A 5,338-nucleotide genomic window follows, 5' to 3' on the forward strand; every position below is an offset into this window, starting at 1 on the left:
AATCTTCTTCCTTCTCATATCATTAAGGATACTTTTGTCTTTTCCATACCTTTGTGTGCCTAAATTTGTGTAGGAGAAAGTAATAGAAATGTACTCCGTCCGTATCTATTACTATATACTAAAAGAGACACCAGGAATGACACATGTCACTTCCTGGTGCAATTTTTTCCAGCCAAAAGCCTATTTCCTAAAATATATCTAACTAGATTTTACCCCGTGCGATGCACGGATTCTATCAAATTGTTATGTTTAAATAAAAATCCTATATATATACCACTTTTATATATTAGATTAGATTAGTTTTTGATTTTACATTGAATTTCATTTTAGATTTTTTTTTTATTATTATGAAAGTGTTTATTTTTGGATGAAAATTGTATATGCGTAATATTAATAAATAATTATTAAAAAATATCTACGTGAAAGTTAATCATTTCTTTACGTGGCACTCGACTTTTTAATTCAAAATTAATTTTGAAATCTTATTTTTCATTGGCCGAAACCATTAGATTTTTCCATGTGGCGCTCTAATATTCGATTAATGTTTGATTTTAAATTGAATTTTATTTATTATTTTAGATTATTGTTTGATTTTGGATGAATTTTATTTTATATTTATTTTTTAATTATTAGAGTGTTTGATTTTAGACGGAGTTGTATATATTAGTAATTAATTAATTAAAATATCTACGTGGCACCTAATTAATTATCTACGTGGAAATCGATTATTTTTTAATTATTAGAGTGTTTGATTTTCGATGGAGTTGTATATATTAGTGATTAATTAATTGGAATATCTACGTGGCACCTAATTAATTATCTCGTGTCACTTGATTTTTTAAATTTAAAAAGAAATTAGAAATATTATTTTTCATTGGCCGAAACCATTAGTAATCCTAGATGGCGCTCTAATATTTCAGCAAATATTCCTCCATTGGCCGAAGCCATTAGATTTTTCTACGTGACGCTCTAATATTGGATTAATGTTTGATTTTAAATTGAATTTTATTTATTTTATTTTAGATTATTGTTTATTTTGGATGAATTTTATTTTAGATTTATTTTTTAATTATTAGATTGTTTGATTTTAGATGGAGTTGTATATATTAGTACTTAATTAATTAATTAAAATATCTATGTGGCACCTAATTAATTATCTACGTGGCAATCGATTATTTTTTAATTATTAGATTGTTTGATTTTCGATGGGGTTGTATATATTAATGATTAATTAATTAAAATATCTACGTGGCACCTAATTAATTATATACGTGGCACTTGATTTTTTTAATTCAAAAAGAAATTAGAAATCTTATTTTTCATTGTCGAAACCATTAGTAATCCTAAGTGGCGCTCTAATATTTCAGCAAATATGCCTCCTTTATATATGTATATTAGATTTATTTATTTATTTAGTTTTTAACAGTTTTTATAAATGATTTATGTATGGAAACAAAATATTGGCTTACTAAATAAGACAATAATAAATTCCACATAATAACTTGCTTAACATTATATTGATATATTTCTGTCAAATCGGTATATCAATAATAGAAAATACATTTAGTCAATATTTTGATCAAATTAGCATATTATGCATATAAAATATGTAATACGTAAAGTTTCACATCAGATGATTAAATATGAATATGTTCAAGATTTATTAATTATGCATTATGTTTAAGAGAAGAAATATTTTATAAAATATATGGTCAAACAATAATTTTAAAATATCCGTGTATGCACGGGACATAATCTAGTTCAACTAGTCTTATATGCACGCGATGCGTGCGAATTTTTTAAAAAACCTAAAATTGGGTTGTTACAACTAATCACGTCAAATATTAAGCGCTTCAAAATAATTCACATAGTTCATATTTAAAAACAATGAGGTCATACAAATATGTCAATCTAAATAATGAATCGGTTAATCTAAATATTAGTACTAATGTAAAGTAATTCAACATACTACATATAAAATAGTGTGTTTCACATTTTTTTTCTTTTCGCAATGTACTTGCTTAATCACATGCACTCCTTTGCACTTATTTCCGAACGTTGGGAATACTGTTTCCATGTCTCGATTGCGTCCATTAAACTGCATGAACATTAAAAAAATATCTTTTAGTGTTAAAACACAATAGAAGCTAATTAATTCAGAAAATTACTTAGTCAGGGTAGCTTGAACTTGTTGAAGTAATAATTTTATTTTATTTTAGTAGCTAATCACCTTTACCAAATTTTTCTTTTTTAAAATTTTATTTTCTAAATAAGTAAAGAACTCATAAGTTGAAAAAATAAATGATTATTATCGGAGTATAAAACATACGAAGCAGTCACTCATACTCTAGAAAATATATGAGCTAATTAATACGGAGTACGGAGTAAATGATTATTATCGAAGTATTTAGGTAGGAATTCAGAGTTTTTTTGGGGCTTCTAGAAACACATCATACGGAGTATCCGAGGAACAATTGCTCCTTCTCTAACCTATTTGTTTCTCTCTCCTCAAATTTGAGCAAAAATGACGATTACTATATCTCCTCCTCTCTCTCACCTATTTTCTTAACTCACCTCTTTAAGTCTCTCTCCTTAATGATGAGATGCCTGGCGGATTCACCGCCGATAAGGTATGGTTCACCGTCTCCTCTCTGGATCTACTCCTGGTTCACCGTTCACCATCTTTAGATCTCTTCTCTGGTTCGTTCAACTCTCTCCTCCTATTTTATCTTCTATTTTTTCCTTATTTCTTTGTCATCTCTCTCGTTTCTCTTGAGTCCTGGTCGCGTTTTGTTTAAGTGATTTTATTATCATTTTTTGCTTTTTATTTCTTGTGAATTCTATTGATTTTTTTTGCTTTTTTTTCTTTCTAAATTTCAAGATCTTGTTGTTTTGGCTTTGATTTATCGTCTTTATGTTGTTTTTGTTTAAGCACTAATTATTTATGGTGTTTTTTGGTTTGCATGTCGTGAAATTCTATGGATTAGAGGCGATGGGCGAAGCGCTGAGCGAGGAGATGGGCAAGGCGATGGGCGAGGCACCGGACCCAGGTATGAATTAAATTTACCTTTATTTTAATTTTGTGGGTTAAGCATGTCCGATGAGCTTATTCAGCATTTGATTTTGTTTTTTATAATCAAGGGTTTGGGCTATTTCCATGAGATTAGATTTGTTTGGTTTTGTTAATGCTATTCTGTACTTTGCAATGGAGTTTGTGATTTTCTAGTGATAATTTGTCGATTTATTTGGGAATTTGGATGTAGTTGTTGTGAATTTGGGTGTTTAAAGAATTGTCGGAAATTAGGGTTTTTGTCCCAGTGTAATGTTCTCGCTTTTTCCAAAATGTGGTTGTTTATTGGAGCTTATTCTGCATTTGATATGAAGGATTGACTTGATACGTTAATTAAATCTGATAAAATTAGGGTTTTAAATTTGGTGAGTTTAAGCATGTTCGGTGTTTTTTTCCAGAACTTTTTGTTCCATCCAGATTTACTTGTTATTTAAAATTTGGGAGTTTAAGCATTTTTTATTTTCTAATTATTTCTGGTGTTTTTTAAAAAAAAATTGGTGAGTTTAAGCATGTTCGATTTTTTTCCAGACCTTTATTTTAACCATATCTGACAAAATTGCTGGTATATGCTAGATTGCTAGCTATATAACTTGGCTTTAGATTAGTTCAATTGTTCTGATTAGTTAAGTTAATCTGAAAAGTTTAATTGTTTTCTGTTGTTTTGATTAGTTTAATTGTTATGATTATTTCAGTTAATCTGATTAGTTTAGTTTATTCTTTTGTTTTCATTAGTTCATTTGTTCTGATAGTTCAGTTTAAGCATTGTTCTCTAGGTAGTTTGGTTCAATTCGTAATAGTGTGTTTGTTTTAGTATGATAGGTTGTATATAACATTTGCCTTTTAGGTTTCTTTACAATAATGGTGACAACAGTGTATTATATATGCAGGTACAACAAAACGAAACTATTGGTTTCTCTTCCTCTCTATTGACTGCAAAAAGGTCCGTATTTTGCGTGTTATTTTTTCTGGATTGTGTTTTTTAGTGTATTGCATTCCTAGAACCTAATAAAATATGAAATTAGAGATTAAAATCAAATAAGTGATTATTTAATTAAAACATGAACTAAAAATCTGTATTAATTAATTAAAATAAATAGAAGCATACATATTACTATTTATTTTTTTAAGATATTGATGGGGCACATACCTTATGTCATGGGTTATTGTATGACTTGACGAACTTAACAACCAACTTAAAATCGAACTTAGAACAGAAATAAAAACCTGCAAAAATAATTATTTATTTCAAATTTTCATGATTTTAGATTATTTGTTTCGTAGATTATTTCAGATTTATTTTAATTAAAAATATGAATTAAAATCTGAAATAATTAACTAAAATCAATAAAAGTATACATATTACTTAAAATTGTTTCTGTTTAAGAGATTGATGGGGAACATACCTTAACTCAGCTCTTTGGTTATTGTATCTTGTTATGAACTTAAAACGCAAATTAAAAGCTTCATAAAAACCGATGCAATTCATAATTCCAATAACACAAATTTATCTTATGTCATATATTTCGAAATCTGCAATTAGATATTAAAATCAAGTAAAATTTTAAAATATGAAATAATTAATTAAAATCAATAAAAGCATACCTAATATTTTGAAATCAGCATAAAAAATAAACATGAATTAGAATATGAAATAAGCATGAATTAAAATATGAAATAATTAATTAAAATCAATAAAAGCATGCATATTATATTACATACCTTATATTTTGAAATCTGCAAAAACGCAAGTATTTTAGTTAGACAGATTCAATCTACATAGCAACAATCATAAAAAAGAACATTTGTTTATACATAGATATTTACAAATGTGCATAAGAATCATAAAAAAGAACATTTGTTTATGCAAAGAAATTATGCATAAAAACTTGTTTAGTTTCTGTTTTTATTTTCTTGCAAGGATTCGGGAGAAGATGTTACTTACGTGTATCGGGACGACTTGAAGAAGAACGGTGATGGAGTTCTTCTGGAGTTTTTTATTGGAGTTTTTCTGATTTGATTTGTAACAATTTGTAATAAGATTTATGCTTGATTTCTTGGTTGGTTTATGCACATATTCTTTTTCTAGTTTATGCGTGATTTTCCTTAGGTTATGCGTGATTTTCCTTGCTGGGGGTTTATATGCATATTTCTTGGCTGGATTTACGGATGATATTTCCTTATTTGCTTTGTATTTTGACTTTTTTTTGACAGATTTTTCTGTTTTGTGAAAGATTTCAAAATAACAGGATTCTTTCCATTTCAAAATAA

At 27.5% G+C, this 5,338-nt stretch overlaps 1 long non-coding RNA gene across 1 annotated transcript; it reads right to left on the reverse strand.

The window, feature by feature from the left end:
• Positions 1 to 1,835: 1,835 nt before the first annotated feature.
• LOC130464204 (uncharacterized) lies at positions 1,836 to 5,338 on the reverse strand. The gene is made up of 4 exons (XR_008924552.1): positions 5,013 to 5,338; positions 4,474 to 4,600; positions 4,218 to 4,294; positions 1,836 to 2,098 (listed from the first exon to the last, which is right to left on the reverse strand). It is a non-coding gene; the product is annotated as an uncharacterized lncRNA (long non-coding RNA).

The sequence above is a fragment of the Spinacia oleracea genome, chromosome 6 (assembly GCF_020520425.1).
Source record: "Spinacia oleracea cultivar Varoflay chromosome 6, BTI_SOV_V1, whole genome shotgun sequence".
NCBI lineage: Eukaryota > Viridiplantae > Streptophyta > Magnoliopsida > Caryophyllales > Amaranthaceae > Spinacia > Spinacia oleracea.